Source organism: Mastigoproctus giganteus, chromosome 8 (assembly GCF_048544385.1).
Source record: "Mastigoproctus giganteus isolate SK-2022 chromosome 8, ASM4854438v1, whole genome shotgun sequence".
Classification (NCBI taxonomy): Eukaryota; Metazoa; Arthropoda; class Arachnida; order Uropygi; family Thelyphonidae; genus Mastigoproctus; species Mastigoproctus giganteus.
Window position 1 is genome coordinate 195649355 of NC_143582.1, and position 19111 is coordinate 195668465.

The 19111-nt window shown below is 37.9% G+C and overlaps 1 protein-coding gene across 2 annotated transcripts in view; it reads right to left on the reverse strand.

Annotated features, from left to right (window-relative positions):
* LOC150082140 (ras association domain-containing protein 10-like) overlaps positions 1-19111 on the reverse strand; it is an 83174-nt gene that overhangs the window by 58457 nt on the left and 5606 nt on the right. Inside the window, exon 1 of one of the 2 annotated variants that reach the window (XM_090379126.1) lies at positions 1384-1657. The exons of the other annotated variant lie outside the window; for it this stretch is intronic. The gene's annotated coding sequence lies outside the window, so the exon portion shown is untranslated. Of the gene's footprint in view, positions 1-1383; positions 1658-19111 lie in introns of those variants that run through there. 2 annotated transcript variants of the gene reach the window in all.

Genomic DNA, 19111 nt, shown 5'->3' on the forward strand with positions numbered 1-19111 from the left:
AGTAGCTTCTTTTCAAAAATATGTATGCAGTACTCTTGAATATTTTTTTTAAAAAATGGTATCAATGTAAATTTTAAAATATAAAATAGTTTTCTAACTACTGTTTTTAATAAAGATAGTTTAATTCTTTTTTTTATTTTTATTTAATATACTTTATATAGAATTACTTCACATTTTTCATGGATTTTGGAGAATCTGCTTTCCATTTTCTCTTTGTGCTTGTCAGCAGTCAAAGATATTTCAGCATCTTATAGGAGAGAGAGACTTTTACTGCAAAAGCATGGGTGTAAAGATTTTAATAAAACGCCCTGGTCGTTGTTCGTTACCTAGGGCGTCACTAGAAGAAGACAGGTCTGTCTAGATATCTATTACGCCTTTCTTTCTCTTTTTAGAGAAAAAAAAATTATTTTTGAAAAGAGAGCTTAGTTTTGTGATCTAAACATATATTACAGAATTAAAATAAATAAATGTATCAAAACGATTATTGAAGGTTAAAAGCTAATGCTTCAGTACTTTTTGGTTAAATGGTCTTGTTTTTATCTCTATTTAACTTCTGATTCTACTGCTCTTTCTCATGTTTTTAAGTGTGTCTCACTGTCTTGTTATTTTGCACTATTTCTCCTCTTTTTATTACAGGGATGTTGCATCAGTGACAGCCTGTCACGTGTGTCTGCTTACAAAAATGAGCAGTAGTCACACAAAACACACAATTTACAGTCTTCTTTCATAAGAGTCTGAGGATAAGCACGTAAACGGTCAGCACACTCGCTTAAATCAACTGTGCAGTAGAGTTAGTTAAATTTAAAATAAAGAAGTTTACTTTTTATGGTTATTTAGAACTTTATTGCAATATTGGAATATAACCGAAAGAGAAATAACACCTCAAACGGGTGAATTTTCCTCAAATTTTTCCCCAATAGTAAATATTAATTTGAATTGTCTAAAATAAAATCAGAGAAGCTCTTTTCTTCATTTAAATATTCATAAAAATCGAAAAATTAAAGTATCGTACGAGGAATATATCAAGGCTTGGTCAAGAGAACGTCTAACAAACTCTATGGGGGGTACGACTGGATCTATCTCGACCTCTCTTCTCCATGGTTACTTTAGGCCGGCTAGATTAGGAATTCCAACCGTCACCCGCCTACATGATGAGACTGTACTGACCACGGAACACTATTGCCCTTCCCGACCCCCACACCTCATTCCACAGACGACCCGCTGAGTGTAAATCTGGAGTGGTCACAGTGGCGGATATTTCTACGGAAGAGACACGAAAAGGATCTTCAAATATTACTTCGGCCGGAAGATGGCGTTCTGGAAGCTTATACTGGGGTCACATGAAAAAAGGCAATAACTGAAAATTGGTTACAGAATACTCACCTTGAATAGACCTCACTGCAGTCGATCAATAAGATTGCAGAGCGCCTCCACTGTTGTTGCACATAATCCCTTTTGAAAGAAGTATACACAAATATCCGAAACTTCAAATAGGCTTGGATATATAACTAACAATAACCACCCCCTTGTTGATCTCTTCGAAAAAAAAAAAAAGAGGGGGGAGGAGAAGGAAGACGGGTTGAGAAGGGTATGATGGGATAGCAACGTTTTCATTCACATGATGGACAGGCTGTGTATAGCAGCGTTCGTCTTCTATCACCACGTGCGTCCGGCCGACACTGAGGAAGTCAGCTCATCAAAGCAAACTAAGGAGCTTCGACCGACAGCGAAACTTCCTCCATTGGTTCGCCGCCGTAGTCACATGACAGCGACCTTACGGGAGGCTTTTAAAGATGAGGCGATCGTGCTCTGCGCGAAAGCTGGTTCATTATCGCGCGCAAAAACCCATGGAACTCGGTTTCGCTTTTGTTCGTGCTTTCCTTTTTATTTCTTTTTTTTTTTTTATCTGTGTCTCGCTTTGTTGGTTGGTGTCTCGGATCGCTCTTGTTCGTTAAGACGACCTAATCAACGCTACATGGAACGCTGGGTGGTCAGCGTTCCAAAAGAGCGAGTCTCGACGCCTTGTCCTGTACATAAACACGCGAACTAGAACACCTGTTTGAAATGAGGACGAAGTGAGGGGTTATGTTGAGCGCAACAAAACGGAAGAACGCAACATTAACCATTTCTGCAACGCAGTGGAGTCGTAAGCTTTTGTGTAGGCGATTTCTATTGAAAGGATGAAAGCGAAGAATGGAGAGACATCACCAAACAAACTTACTCATCTATTACCGAAAGAAATGAAAGTTGGGCACTCTTTAGGTGCGAAATAAGATACGGACGTTGGCTAAGATAACGAGATCAATGTCCTTGAATTGTAGGTGGAATTAGATTGAGATTGGAGGAGATCAACTTTCCGTGACAAGCTACCTAAACAAATCAATTGAATAAAACTGCTGGCACTGTTTAAAAACAATACTTACATTGTGTAGTGGAGAATTCTTTTAATGATTATAAAAAAGCCTCCGGATGGTTCTGAACTTTGTTAGCGTTTGTCTGGACAAAATCGCGCACAAAACAGGATTGGGAAACAATTGAGGGAAATGATTGCGGCAGTGTGTGGAGAAAAGGTTACCTCTCACCTGGCCTACTTTCTCACAACAGGTCAGACGACTTTCTACGAATTATGCTCATCTCTTTACATCTTTTCTGCGTTTTTCTCTTCATTTAATCTGTTCTGATAACCAGCTTTGATGCGAGGGGGCCCTCGTTATGTGCGGAACATTACAACATACTTAGGCACTAGTTTACTATTAGCCGAAAAGGGCACTTTCACGACCTGCTTTTCAGCCAGGTTACTTAAGGTTAATACACACCACAGCGGTAAAAATATACTGTATAATGTAATTGTAATTAGAATTTAAAATTCTACAAATCTCCTTGTTTTCTTCTGACCATTTAGGGGCCAAATCTTGGAGTGTTTCGAATTTTCTACCAATATTTTATGGAAATATAAATTCTTCCATTTCAATGGAAATGTAATTTTCTATGGGAATAGTAATTCAAGAATATTTTTTGGACTCTAAAGGCAAAGGAAATTCTACGAGGATTCTACAAACGAATTAGAATCGAGAAAAATACAGAAAATAGAATTTAACATAGAGAAGTCTAGATTATAGAATTGCAGAATATAGAAAATAAAAACCAGAAATTCATTACTCCTATCATCGAATTCTAAACTCTGTGAATAGAATTTACCACCCAACACTGGATGCAAAAAGCCAGAGCTAAACAGGTCCACCCCAATAGTTGGATGAAGATGACAAGTAGAAATATGGAAAATATCGGATTGGTTGTTGGTTCGGTAAAATTGTCCACACAGTCGTACGTGTTCTGCCGCTGCTGGCCTTCGTATTCTGTCACCATCATTATCTTCAACGTGATTGAGGATTTGTTCTTCCAAATCAACAGCTCTGGTGCTGATTTGTCTATCAACAACAACTGAACTCGTTTTCTAAATGAACCAGTTTCCACAAGGGGTTCATGTCTTCTCTGAAAGGTTTTCTTATTTAGCACTTGACGATTAAGGAAGTTTTCTGCACAAACAGACCTCTTGCCTCGGTTGCAATGCATCTAGTAAGTTCATAGATGAGATGCATGTCTGCCATCGCTCGATCTCTATTATCACAGCAAATGCTCAGTATCAAAATGTTAGTAAGAAGCTGCAAATGGTGTCGTTGTCAGGAGACCTAACTGAAATCACTCAAAGAAAACTGCGTGATCTTGTTTATATAACTACAGCAGGCCCTCTTTAAGATTCCTTGCTATAGTTAACAGCAACAACAGTTCCTCCAATCTCGGAAAAAATCAAGCAGGATGTCAGCGACCAGCTATACAGAACAAACAATACGGACACAACAGAACTAGCAATAGAGGAGGAACAGCAAGTACAAGAAATACAACCCAGAGTAACTGAAGTGGAAACAGACAAAGTCGCAATATCCAGAACAGAAGAATGGAAGAAGGCCCTAGAAGAACTCGAGGGAATGGACCCCCAGAATGACCCATACCATACCATCCACCTTAATCGGCGAATAATACCGGATTACCTCAACAACAACGAAGTAACACTAGATACCATCTGTACAGCCATTTACTGTGCTGCTGTAGCACCCACCAGGATGAACAGAAGAGAAAGCAGAAACCAAGAGAAAATAAGGCAAAGAGAAGAAACCACCAGCCGGGGAAAGAAGGCTACAGCGGAAGAAAGAACTGAAAGTGCAGAAAGGCCAACTGATCCAGTACAAACGAGGTTACAAAAGTAAGAAACTGATCAGTACAGTGAAGACCACAGTTAAGAAAGACGATATGAACAGCAAACACGAGACTTGATATAATCAGAGGATCGAAGAGTACCTCGACACCTTCAAGCAGGAACTCCTGGCGCTCAGCAAGAGACTTCTCCGATACAGGGAGGGTGCCCAGAGGAAAACAGACAACCGGATAGTTGATGAAACCAGAGAGCCTTCTAAGGAATATTGGACAAGAGGAGAAAGAGGGTAACTAGAAGTGCCTCCCAACTAGAAGGCACTCGAGGACTTCTGGGGGAACTTGTGGAACAGCGAAGTTAGTCATGGCAGACCTGACACCTAGATAGGCCTAGAGTGGGAAAAAACGGAGGACAGACAAAAGATGATAGAACGGAAGATCCGGGAGGAAAAAGTACAACAGTCGGACCCAGGGACAAATAATATCAACTACAAGAAGTTCAGCTAAACATACTGGCATATAGCAGAGCAGTTAAAAAGAAGAAGAAGAAGAAGAAATCTTTATTGTACTATATTGCGTACATGGTAACCACATTACATAAATCGTCCACATACAGCAAAGATATAATATGTGCCCGCCACACCGAGGAGACCAGGGGCTTGATAACGTTATGTGGTAATATAAACACGTGTATCACAAATAGATGAGAATTAAAATATGAAATTAAATTAAATTTAAAGGTGACACTAAAACATGCTGTAGCTCAGTGAATGTCCAAATATATAGCTAGGAGTATATTCAATACAAGTTCTGAGGCTGGCAGTGCACAAAAGTACATACACGTACATTTTTACAGAGTAATTACAAGGCACATGTATGCTCATAAGACAGCATATTTCACAGGCGTGCATTGATTTGGTCTGTATACAGTTTAATATTTTCATGTGAAAGAGTTCGTCAGTGTGCATGCAAGGTGCCATTCTGCGCCTCAGATAGCACGTGAGGATTAGTAGGTGGGGACATCACTTTGAGGGTCGACATCACGGGCCATACAATAGGGAACAAGTTCAGCCAGCGAAAGCCTGTAATTGCGACCCAGATGATATGGCACCATAACACAATCTCAGTGTCTCTGACTCAAGGAATTACCTCTCTCAAAGTCAAAGACACTACATATCCGGCGAAATATAAAACGATCATCTGTCTCCCAGTAATGTACAAGATCCTGATCAGCTGCATAACCGAGAAGATATCGCATCATTTGGAGAGCCCAAACATCATGGCCAAGCAGTGGAATGGATGTAAGCAGATAAGCAAAAGAGGCAAGGAGCAACGGAGCATTGATGCGGCAGTTATGGAGAAACACTGCACTCGGCCTACATCGATTTCCGCAAGGTCTTCGACTCCATCCTCTAACACCTGGCTGATGGAGACATTGAAGGTCTACAAAGTCAATCCAACACTGACACACTTCTTAGAAGCAACCATGGCGAAATTGAGGATCAGCATCAGGGTCGAGACCATCATGAACTCAATCAGAAGAGGAATCTTGCAAAGAGATGTCCTGAGTAGACTACGGTTCTGGCTATCACTCAATCTACTGTCCACCATGCTTAACAACAGCAAATACGGATATACCGTTAAAAAAGGGAGAAAGAAACTATACATCCTCTCTTACTTGATGTAGATGAATGACATCAAATTCTATGCGAAAGTCAACAATCAACTTCAACAGCTGATCACCAGAGATATTCAGCACTGACACCACGATGCAGTTTGGCGTAGACTCGTAAGACCCATGGATTACATCAAGGAAATCTATTCGGCCGAACTACCAGCTGAAGACTGTTGAAAAGATTGAAGCCATGACAGATGGATCGACCTACAAATACCTAGGGATGATGCACAATCAGCAGATAGGCCACAAGGAGATCAACGCTCGCCTGACTGAGAAATACCATAAGAAACTTTGGAACCTGCTAAAAATAAAGCTGAATGGCTGGAACATGGTCAGAGCCATACACACCTGCGCAATATCAGTATTAACATACTCATTCTGATTAATACATTGGACCAAAATCGAGGTGGGGGAGATTATGAGCTCGATCAGGATATTGATGACTAAGAGCCATCCACACTACCCGAAGTTGGCCCTCGAGAGACTCACCGCAGACCTAAAAGAAGGAGGGAGAGAGGGAGAGGTTTGACAGACCTCATGAACAACAGAAGACGATTAAGAATCTGCAAGATTACTTCCAGGGAAAACACGTCCCTGATCTACCAGGCATAAGGAAGATAAACCGCTAAACATCAACAACAAGACTTCAAACAAGAGGATTCATAGACGACCAGGTAATCAACACAAGGAACTACGAGAAATACATCAATCCAGCACATCACTTTTGGATGCAGGGTGATCACCGAGATGGAGCACACTCACAGATACGAGCAGATCGCCAAGATAACATATCAAAAGCTAGCGAAGAAACCAGTTGATCGAAGAAAGTGTACCGTATTACAAGTACGAATTCCAGGCAGTACTAGACTTATACTAACGAACTATACCGGGATCTCTCCATAATAACGAACAAGACGATCCCGCACAACAGACCAGACATAAACCTCATCGACAAGAAGGATAGGGTTACCTACCTGATCGACATAGCGGTACCAAACGCCAGCAACAAATGTAAAACCTAGGAGGAAAAGTTTAGGAAGTACATAGACGTAAGACAGGAAGTCAAAGAAATGTGGCATATGGAACAAGCAATTGAACATCCCGATCACCATGTCAACCACCGGAATGGTTCCAAAGAGCTTCCATAAGAACCTAACAGTAATAGGCTTCACAGAAAACACTTATATTCCCGCTTAAAAGTTTGGAATCACAACGTTTGACAATAATATTCTTTTATAATTTTATAATCTTGTCTTGAGCAACATTATACCATGCGATCTTCAAGGTATTCCCACTAAATTTTGTGAAGATGAGCAGACTTCATGGACTTTGACCGTCCAGATGATCCCATAAAAGTACAATTGGGTTTAAGTCAAGTGACTGGGGCGACCATACCATAATTTTTCTTTACCCTCCTGTTGTTAGTTGCCTGCACAGCTTAGAACTGTGCTTCGGGTCATTGTCTTGTTGAAATACAAAATTTCTTCCACAAAGTCGAAGTCCAAAAGATATTGTATTATGTTCAAGAATGTTTTATTGCCTTCTTTTCTTAAAATTCCTTCATTTCTGACGATGATTATTTCTTGCCATGTTTTATCATGAAACAAAACTTGTACTAAACACTCTTTCTGATTGACGGGTGTTCGATTTTCTAATTTACCGCTCTTACTCCTCAATTTATATTATTGCAAAACACTCTACGTCTAGAATCATCTACAATCTTCTATAATATTGAAACAATACACCCACTTTCTGGAATCACCTACAACGTTCAGGAATCTTCTGCAATGTTCTGTCACATTCAGGACTCTTTTACACCTTTTTGGAACATTCTCGATTATTCTAGAAATTTCTGAAATATTCTTTCAGATTTTTATACGTAATAGAAAATATTTTAATAAAAATTCGTAAACAAGTTGATCCTATTTTAATAAAAACTTTGAAAATTAAGAAAATTGAAAAGTAATTCCAAAATTTTGGGTGGGAGTGTACATGGTACTCCAAAAAGTCGCGAACCTGAACACCTGTAGGATAATCAGAGTTCCTTGACGAACAATATACACTTGGTACCAGTACCTATCATGGAGTGGGAAAAATCCAATAAAGAGAAAAAGTCCATTGCCTCAAAGAAAACGTCCAATATCTATTCGAATAAAGATTACGTACTACCTCATAAGTAAGAGGTGGCGAGTCAGATTACAACGAGAATCACCATGCCATAATACCATCAGATATGCTTATGATGGCAGACATTTATGAGAATATACAAAACCGCCCACTTCAAATTCTGTACATTGTTTCCATGCAGGTTAAGAACCGCTGCAAGTCGGATATGGTAATTCCTAATCAATCTCTATGGAGACTGTCGCACCACGCCCTTTCAACTACCAATCATCCACAAATCTGACCTTCAACTTCCTAATGGTCGAGAATTCTAGAACTCAGCAATGTATATATCTTGAATCTTATAGTTAATCACCGGCTAATCTGTTTTACTGGGCAACAACCACACTCGTTGCCTACAGTTCGCACACAATACAGATCATCTCCATCAGACTCGGTTGCATCTTCGAACAGCATCAGATAATACAAACACGTCTTTTATAATAACAAAAAGCAACTTTTAAGACTTCTGCTTCAATTTTATCTTAACAAGAACAGAGGTTCCATTGAGAAAGACTCAAAGATGTGAAAAAAGACTCCGACCAATTTTCAAAGCTGGTAGATTGGTTGGAGCGGCAAAACCTGATACATTTTAATGTATTGATCAACTTATTTAAAAGAGTTGCACATAATTTAGTATAATTTTGATATTACTTTACTCTCAAAGCTTCGAGTACAAAGAATCCAGCCTGACTCCTTACTTGTTTCTTCAATTCTTTAGTTGTTTGTAGACAGAGCACAGCCGTTATTGAAGGTTTTGCATCTGGTTTCTTTCAAAAGAAAACCTATGCTCCTCAGGGTTCGTCCTTGATCCCCTTTTATTTTTTTATTCAATGACTTGATTGATCAAATTCATCATCTTGATATCCGGGTCGCTCTATTTGCTGACGACCTCAATTTTTTAAAAAAATTATTTTCGCTTTTATTGCTGATTGCTTAAACTTTTACACGAATGTCTTGACAAAATTAATGTAAAATTAATGTAAATGCAAGCTATATAGTTTCTGGCCGAATCAGCAAAAAGAAACTATCATTAACTTTATCTACTTTTTGGTGAGATTCTAATCGAATGGGTTAATAAACACGGCACTTTGATTTAGAATTCGTTCTATCCTCTAACTTTTCATTTTTCAATCATATTAGACTAGATGTGTCTTAAAATGAAGAAATTATTTCAAGTGAATTAAATAACAAAATAAACTGCTATAACTACAACTTTATTTAAAGAAATTGGAAGTTCCAATCGATCTTTTTCCCAGGAAAGATCTAGCAATCAACTCATTTCTAAAACAACGTAATGTAAGAGCACATTGGATATCGCTAGGACTAAAAAATCTGCAGCATGGATTTTTATTCTATGATGTCAATTTCTATGATGAATCATGCTGCATTTAAATTATTTCGTTTCCAGATCATTTTACACTAAAAAAGTAAAAAGGTGTACAGATAAAATTGCATTTGGGCTAGTAAAATTCAAACAAAATATAAAAAAAAAAAAATTACTAATATAAGCTTAAATATTACGTATAACTTTTTTTTCATAGAAAAATTATTGAATAAAAAATTATTTTTAAAATCTTCATGGTCAGAATAGATGAAGTGATATAACAACAAGATCAGTTTCGGATTAAGCGAAAAAGGTGTTCAAATAAATTTACATTTAAAAACAAATTAAAATTAAAAATACGTATTAAAAATATACCAATTCACCTTAAATATCATTTACAAATAAGTTTTATAATTTATATTTATAAATTTTATACGTATTGTGTTTACTGCTGTTTTATTTTTGATTTTTTCCATTTTTTTGTTCCAAGATGGCGGACAGGAAGAAATTTTAACAAAAATTTCTGTCAAAAAAAACACAACAAAACCCATGTATGGAAATCTTGAATGCATTCTTTTTTTGAAAATTGTTAATAGTACTTGTATATTACTTGCACATCTCCAGGCCTATCCAATGAATTCATAGAGAAAAATTAGATGCTCTTAATAAAAAATGAATTCAAGCCGGGGACTCCTAAATTCTGTACTGTAACGTAGGAATGGGGGGAGGGGTAACTAGGATGATGTTTGCCGATCTTCCTGAAATAAACAAGGTCTACATTTCCTGTGAACACGTGCGTGCTGTGATAACAAGATGCTGAAAACAGTTGTAGACCAAACCAAAAACAGGAAACAGGTTTGCCATTTGTTTATAGTCGCAAGTTTTTCTACAAACACTAACTGTCAAAACCTGTACTTATTATGTACCTAATGACCTTCGCAATATCGTTTCCTGTTTCTCTTCCGTTTTTAAAGGGCAAGAATTAATAGAAGTAAAAAAAAACAAACAAAACAGCATCGTCGTTTGATGAAAGGGTAAAAGGTTTATGTTTAAGATTATGTCGCCTTTTTACTTTTATTTTTTCTTTATTCGATTGGGATTCGGTGTCATCGTCTTCCCGATGTTTCTCTGGAGAGGAGGGGGGACTTATTAGTGTGGTTTCTACCCGACCTTCCCCCAAACTACTTCAATTGACACTACATCTCTTTCTCCTCCTAGAGTTCTTTTGTACCTGTCGGGACTTGTCAGACTTCCCACTTCCTAACGCCCTGAGCAAAGCGATCGCACAGTTCCTAAACAATAGTCCATCAGACGCTGATACCCCGTCCCCGCCCACAGAGTGGGTTTCTCATCTGGCAACAAGGCTGTTGGCAGCGAGAGGGAAGTGGCGCGTCTGTCTGTGTCCATCACAAGGGAGATGGCAGATGGGGAATGTTTATTATAGCCTTCCTGACTTTGTGACCGATCAATCAGATTCCTCTTGGCACTCTAATCTGTTCAATTTCTTGTCGAATCACAGTTTAATAACAACTTATCGCACGCCGTTGCCTTTTTCCTCTGCTCCGTTGGATTTCCGCAAATTTTTTCGGGTCTGTCTGTGAAAAGGCGGAAGTCCTCATACTGTGAAGTGTCAAAAACCTTCCTGGCTTGTTTGGGTGGGTGCCTACATTTTGATGTCTCTCTCTCTATCTATCTACCTATCTGTGTGAGAGAAGGGCAAGAGAAACCAGAACTTTCTGTAGTCTTTTCAATGTTTGACCCAGGAAAACCGAATAACACTTCAATTTTTCTCCCTCGTGTACGCTCTAAGTAGCACCATCATTTTCAAACAGCTGCTAAACACGCGACTGGAACTAGACCCACACGCATAACCAATACATTTCGCAGGTACTGAGAAGTCATTCGAATTTTGTAAACGAGCACAAGTTCCTTGTTACCTGTGATTATGAGAAGTCAGCGTATTCATATTATCTGTTTATACTCCGGTAATGTACAGTTTACAAGTTAGCAGTCCCGTGACTCGAACCACGGTCGAGTTAAATGCAAGTATTACTTAGTTGGTCACCCTTGTTTGTAAACTGAATATGCTATATGACTGATTTTTGTTTGTTTTTATGAATGAATAAAATCTTAGTTTCCGGGAAGAAAAACTACCTATAGAAAAAAATATATATTTCTGTCCTGACGAGATTCGAACCCGGGTATTTCCACAAGATGGAATGGGATGCCGATTGTAATAATCGCTGCTCTACATAAATGTGGAGCCGACAAAGACAGAGCCGGTAATTGTAAAGCCGACAAAGGAATATCTTTCAGCATTCCCGTTCCCCATTTTCCGAACATGACTTCTTGTAACTCTCATTTGTTCCACAAGACGTAGCCACTCGGAGTCCAATTTTCGAACAACACAAGACATACTGCAAGCAGTACATCACTCCTTTGCTACTTTTCAACAGAATTAGGCTGATGGTATCAAAAGCCTCAGGTTTTTTTGTTGCCGCTACTTTTTAAATTCGATAATCCACCTCTTCGAAATTTATGTTGACACAATGCACTGCGTTCTCCAAACGTCCTACAATACCCTCTGTTTATACAATACTTTCAAAAAGCATCCGGACACACGTCGATTTCGCACTGATACCACTGTCATTCCTTCAATAGCATGTCAGTACCCCTTTGACCGCTAAGTCATACTCTCCCATCAATCACCCTTTGGTCACTATGACGTACCATCCTGGGTACGCTTTCCACGAACGAATGATGAACTACAGATGGCGTAGTCTTCCATTCCTCCTGCAGAATAGTGACCAGTTGAGCATGTAGGATATGTTGGTCTTGTCCTCACCTAGCATTCCGCTGCGTCCCGTAGGTGTTTCAAGGGATTCAGATCGGTACTGTGTGTAGGCACTTCGAACTTTTCTACATTAACGCCCATGAGCTATTTTCGAAGAGCACCAGCACATGAACTGCCAATTCCTAGGGAGCATGTAATTGTCCAAAATGCTAAGGTATGGATGGGAGTTCATGGTCCATTGCCCAACTACCAAAGGTCCTAGGCCATCTATGAGAAACAGTCCCACACCACAACCACACCTAACTTGATTGTTGGCGTAATGCACTCCGACCGCAGATATTCTGACATCTTTCACACCCATGCCACCCAACCGATCGAAATGAGTGTAGCAAGTGTCCTCATTCCATAGAACCCAGAGTAGCAGATTTAATTGAAGGTCAAAACTTAATGTCTCCATCCCAATTTGGCTTCAAGAAGGGAAAATCCTGTGAAGACGCCTTGGTCTCTTTAGTTAACCACATATCAGTTTCGAGGGCTAAATACAAATGAAATGGCCATATTCGTTGACTTCGAGGGTGCTTTCGATTCCCTCTGGTGGAAGAGCGCTCTCGATCGTCTTACCAAAGCCAAGTGCTCTCAGCAACTGTTCCAAGTTATTAGAAGCTACTTCCAAAATAGACTCATCCAAGTAATCTCGAAACAGCAGTCTCTCTCAAGGACCATCTGAAGAGGATGCCCCCAGGGATCAGTTCTGGGGCCCCTCTTCTGGAACATAGTTTTGGACAGCTGGCTCACGCAAAAACCTGACAATATCTCTGTCTTCACCTACGCCGATGATTTGGTTCTTCTAATTCCAGGTCGATCGCGTCTTCAACTAGAACAATCAGCCAATATAACTCTTTCTGAGCTAATCAAGTGGTCAAGTATACATAAACTGCGAATATCTGCCACAAAAACAAAACTGATTGTTTTTAAGGGCAGGTTAGATTACAGAAGACCTCCAAATATAAAGATAGACGGAAAGCAAATCCCTTTTGTTCCTGAATTAAAACATCTTGGCGTAATTTTAGATGACAGGTTAACCTTCTCCTCTCATATTAATCACCTCGCCTGGAAGATTAAGAAGTTCACTGCAGCAGTTATCCGAATTTCCAAATCGGACTGGGGACTAAATAGGAAGACTCTCTTATTATATTTTACAGCAGTATTCGTACCAATAACAACATATGCTTCGGGAGTCTGGTTTCATAGAGCCGTTAATGTTAAACTCCGGTCCAAGCTCATCTCCATTCAACGGATTATGCTGCTTGCCATGCTCCGGGCCTGCAGGACAGTGTCCTCTGCTGCTCTGCAGGTCCTTGCTGGAGTCTTACCACTAGACCTGCATGTCATCTTCAAAGGACTATGCTATCGTCTAAAGCAGGGAGTTCCCGGCGAGATTCTCGGCATTTCATGCAACTTAACTGCTAACATCAAAGACGAGAAACGGAGAATCTGGAATGAACTTATCAGTGTGTGGCAATCACGATGGGATTCCAGTACTACTGGTCAAGTCACCCGCTGTTTTGTTCCTGCAGTTACCTTCCTTCTCAACAAGAACGTCCGCCAATGGTTTTCTCCCAGCCTAACAACATCGTATATACTTACTGGGCACGGCTCCATCAACTCCAAACTATTTCAATTTGGCTTGTCTGACACCAATCTCTGCTTGTTTAGTGCTGAGGAAATATGGACGCACATTCTGTATCGCTGCAGCCTGTACCACGATGACAGATCTACACTACAAGCTGCTGTCAGCAACTTCTCTGAAGGAAATGAGGTGGCACTGACTGAAAATTCTCAATCGTTCTCAACTCTACAACAGTTCTGCCCCGCTGTTTTCACCAAAAGAAAGCAACTCTTCCCAAGTTTATCAACATATCAACAACAAGGAACCAACCCAACACCTGCAATGTCTATCGATATTTCTTAAAACTGATATCGCCTGCCATCTACTATTTTTTTTTCGTTCTTCCTAGGACAGAAAAAGACTGCTGTCTTGTGGTTCCTGTGCCACAATTTATACTTCTGATTAGTTGCGTGATTGATTTGCTGTGTGAACATGTTACATGTTCATTACACTTATATATGTATATATCATTGTATGTATCATTATATATTGTATCATTATATGTATCATTGTATATATATCTATGTATGTACATAGTGGATTTGCCAGTTTCTGGTTAGGGGCCACTTTTGGTTTTTTTTTTTTTTTTTTTTTTGTTAATAAAGAATAAATAATATATTTTACTGTGAAAATTCCATAGAACCGATTTCTACTGCTCTATGGACCAATTTGGAAATACAGCATTCGATGCACCATGCAAAGCGAGACCACTAGTTGCAATTTCTGATTTTTGGCTTATGCTTCGCCGCTCTTCCACGAAAACTAAGGCCATGAAGTTCCGTACGAGTTGCATTCGTACAGGTCTCACCCCCTTTTGACGCTTAAACCTGATTGATGTTTCGTAGAGCTGTCTAATAAGATTGTCATACTACCTTCTGTTCATGTGGAGTGAGTTCTTTCTATGCGTTGCTGGACGGTAACAGCACATTGTGAAAAAAAACCCCTAGTCTTTGAAGGGATTCGAACTCAGGCCTTTCTGCATAGAGTGAAAGACGGTGATTATAACCATTATGCTACAAGCGAGGGCTTTTATTCCAGTCTGAGTAACTTGTTTATCTGCCAAGGTCTGACGCACTATGAAAAGAAGAATGCCCCAAGACTTTTTGGATGTATACTGTAGCAGTTAGATTAAAAAAAAAAAAAAAAAAATTAGAAAAGCACTATTTATTTTCTCCATGTCTATTATTTTGTTGATCATTATACTATCATTACATTTTGTTGATCACTATATTCGTATTCTCTGTAATTCCTTCTTCATTCAAGGGAATGCACACCGCGTTTAACAGTTTGGTTATGTTTTTATGGAGTCAGATAACACATTATGTTAATTTTGGATTCGTTCTACCTTGTGGAACGTTATTCTGATTGATCAAGAATAACAGAGGTCCTAGCGATGATCCATGCGAGTCTCCTATCTTAGATTTAAAACATAACTAGAGATTTATCTGCCCGATAATAGGTAATCTGTGTGTGTGCATTGCCTCAAAGATCATAATAGACGTGTCAAGAATTTTTAGGTCAAGTGAATGTCCAGTAATTTTATATCCCATGACTCATTTGTTAATTTTATCTTTGGAGATCGTGTGGCAGATAACTGAAACAAATTACCGGTCATTACCTGTCAGAGTGGTCGAGGGGACAGATTTCGGTAATGTTTAAAGCGGAATTGGACAGTCACTTTTTGGTGATGGGGAAAGTGAGTAACAGAAGAATTTTTTCTAATATTAATTCTAATATTAATTCCTTTCTAATTCTAATATTAATAAAAATTAACTTATTTATTAAAAATTTGACGAGCCTGGCTGGGTACAGCTTCTTGGCACATTAACTGCAATGGTATGGTGCACCAGTAGTTATGGAAGTACAGTAGTTGGGATGCGTATTTTGTGTGTATGGTGCACACATGATGCTGACCCTACATATCTGCCCACCTGCCTCGCATGGTACGAACACGCGATACTATTGCTGAAGTAGTGCTCAGTTTCATGAAAAGATTAGATGTACCTAATAAAGTGGCCAGTCGGTGTATAAATAATATATTCATTATCCTCAAAAATGTATTCGAAGGATTAAATTTACATAAAAAGCTGGTTATAAAAATATCTTTTTAATATTGAGTAATACTGCAATATGTTTCAATGACATTAACAGTAACTCTCCTGGAGAGAAACTAAAAATTTCGGCATGTGAAGATTGGAATTCTGTGTCCCTCTTGGCTGCAACTGGTTCTCTGTTTGAATTGAGTTGTCTTGTTCTGGCTTCGAATTGTTGTTCCAGAACATCCCATACGGATTCAAATCTGCGCTCTAGGCTGGAAGTGGCAGCTTCGTGGTATTATTCTTCTTAATTTCAGCTAGTTTTATTAACTTCTAGATGTTTCCATAAAGGCTAAATAGCCTTTATGGCAGCTCAGCCTCTAGTCTCCATGGAACACTCTCCAAAGATTTTGTGTAAATGTCCTCCGATATTTCCCGAAAAGTGATATCCAGCTCAGGACCCTGGGTGTGCCAAGCCCATACTCACCAGATGGGAGCCCCTGGGATTATGTGACACCCTATTATCATTCCGCACTAGAAGTTTGTTAACTCCTTCGATCGCAGTGCTCTCCATTCACAATCACACTACTCTCTTTTTGACACATGGAGCTCGGATGTGACTAACTATCAAATAGAGAGGAGTCAGGATATTAATGATAGAGCAGTGTATAGTCTACATAAAGATGGAATTCATGATGGCAAAAAAAAAGTTGGAGGATCTCATTGTGAACTATCTTCTCCTTCTTGGCACCATTCATACCTTGCTTAAATACAAGTCGAACATCCTTTACATCAAACACCAATCTCAATAAACAAAGTCAATATACACACACGCAATTCATAGCTTTCTTTATTGTGCCTAATGGACAAATATAAACTTAACCTTTTATGACAAATCCGAATTATCTATTTCAATTAAAAAGTATTTATTTAGACACTGAATACTAATATTTAAAAAAAAAACAAACAAAAAAATAGGTGAATATGAAAAATGAGACAAAATGACTGATTTCATAATGGCAATGAAATATTTTCCCTCAGTTGAGGAAGAATCTGTTCGACGAAAAAGATCGCCCCTCCCTCACATGCCCCTGAGATCTTGCAGACTGGAACTCCATTGAAAACCAAAATCAAAAAAATACCTTATTGTCGAAGCTATATATATAATTACTTCTGTTTTGTGCGTTAATTACGGGATTAAATTAGCTAAATGGAGTAGATTGAAAATGTAAGGTAAGAATGTATATGTTCTATAGACAAATTTATTTTTCTATGATGCAGCGGAGATTACTTGTAAAATTTGGCCTAAACTAATAGAAAATAAAGTATTAAAACTTGATTTGAATTAAGCTAAGGTAATAATTTGTATCTGATATTTCATAATTAGATCTACACTGCAGTATTTTTTATATATTATTTTCATTCAGCAACATTTTTTTTTTTAAATTGAAAATAATAATGATAATAAAATCGTATAAAGGCAAATCTGCAATTACTATTAAGAACAAGTGTCTACAATTATTTAAAATACAAGGATTTTTTTAAAAAAATTATTTACTTCAACTAATATAAATGAATAACTGAAATCATATGTTTACCAAATCAGCAACTTAAACAAATCAAAAACGCATGCTCACGAAAACCTAATTCCAAAATCATGAAATCAGCAACAAACTTACAAAGATCATGAAAGCAGCAACTTAAACTTAAAAAACGCATGCTCACGAAAACCTAATTCCGAAATCATGAAATCAGCAACAAACATCATGAAACATGAAATCAACAACTTAAACTTACAAAAATCAAGATTGCGCATGCTCACATCCCCCAAGAAATCTACATCTACTGATCAAAACTTTATTGGATTTTGATCAAAGAAATGGTCAAGAAATAAACAAAGAGGTCCATATTTATTTTAAATATTTCATTTATATGTAAAATTTTCTTCAATTTTTTATATTTTCATTCTTATTTTGAGTATTTTAAAAAATACTTAAAGATATTATTACTAAAATTTTTATTATAAAAATTACAATATTGTTCTTTAAAATATTTATCTTTTAATTTAAAAATCTCTTATATTTGAATATTAATCGTTCGAATACATGCAGTACACCGAAAATGCATTCGTTTCCTAATTGGCTTATCTTGCTTCAGTTTCTTTATATATATAATGTAGATAAAGCTTTTAAATTTAATTTTAATTTTATTTGCGATTCCTAATGCATTACACAATCTATGTCCAATTATAATCGAAACTTTAGTAATTTAGATTCTAAACACAATACTGATTTAAAAGCAATCCAGATAAAACCAGCATAACAGTACTTTGATTCTAATGAGGCTTACGTAATATTATAGAAACAGTAATTAAGCTAATTACTTATTATTTGGTGGAGTAAGCTGGAGTAGATGCCGATATATAAAGAGGGTAATTAGTACTAGTTTTATAATTATTTCCAAGTTTGTCAAATTTTTGGCTTCAAGTATATATACCATATCGGAATCTGATAGAGTGGGAATAATTCTCATGAAGAGTGATCAACATCGCTTTGGTTTTGAAATGCAGTAGTAAGCTATAGATTGCATTTTTTTTTTCTCTTAGAAATTAACTGTTTTCTATAAATATCTACCAAATCAACGTTAGTGGCTAAGTTAGCGTAATTAGTGTAATTTAGGAAGTGACGTCATTTCCGTCTCGAATTTTCGTTGCCAATGTTTTTACTTCAGTCCGAAAAATTTAATAGGTGCCGCCAAAGATGCTTTCATATCAAAAAAGTCCCAGAAATAGCTATAGCAAAGATTTGACCTTGTATCATCATCTTTCTCTGCATAATGGCAAAACAAAAATCTTTTTTAAGTGCATTTCTACACTTATAAAAGACATATTGTTGACCATTAGATGTTCGAATAGTTACTCTGATACTTTCAGGCCAGTGTTTGTCAATGGGAACATCTCAAGTGACGTTTACCTCAGTCATTAGGATAATTTTGTGCCTTCTTTGTATAGCTATGACGTTGACGTAAATGATAACCAGTTGCAACAAAATGGTGCAAAGTCACATACTGCAGGAGTTGTCCTGGAGTTCCAAGAGGGCAGTTTTGACAATCGGGTGGTTTCTGACAGCTAACCTAATGTGTATGGCAAATAACTCGCATGGCCTCCAGTGTCACCTGATTATACACATGATTTGTCTCTGTGGTTATCTTAAAGATGTGTTACAGAAGAAACCAC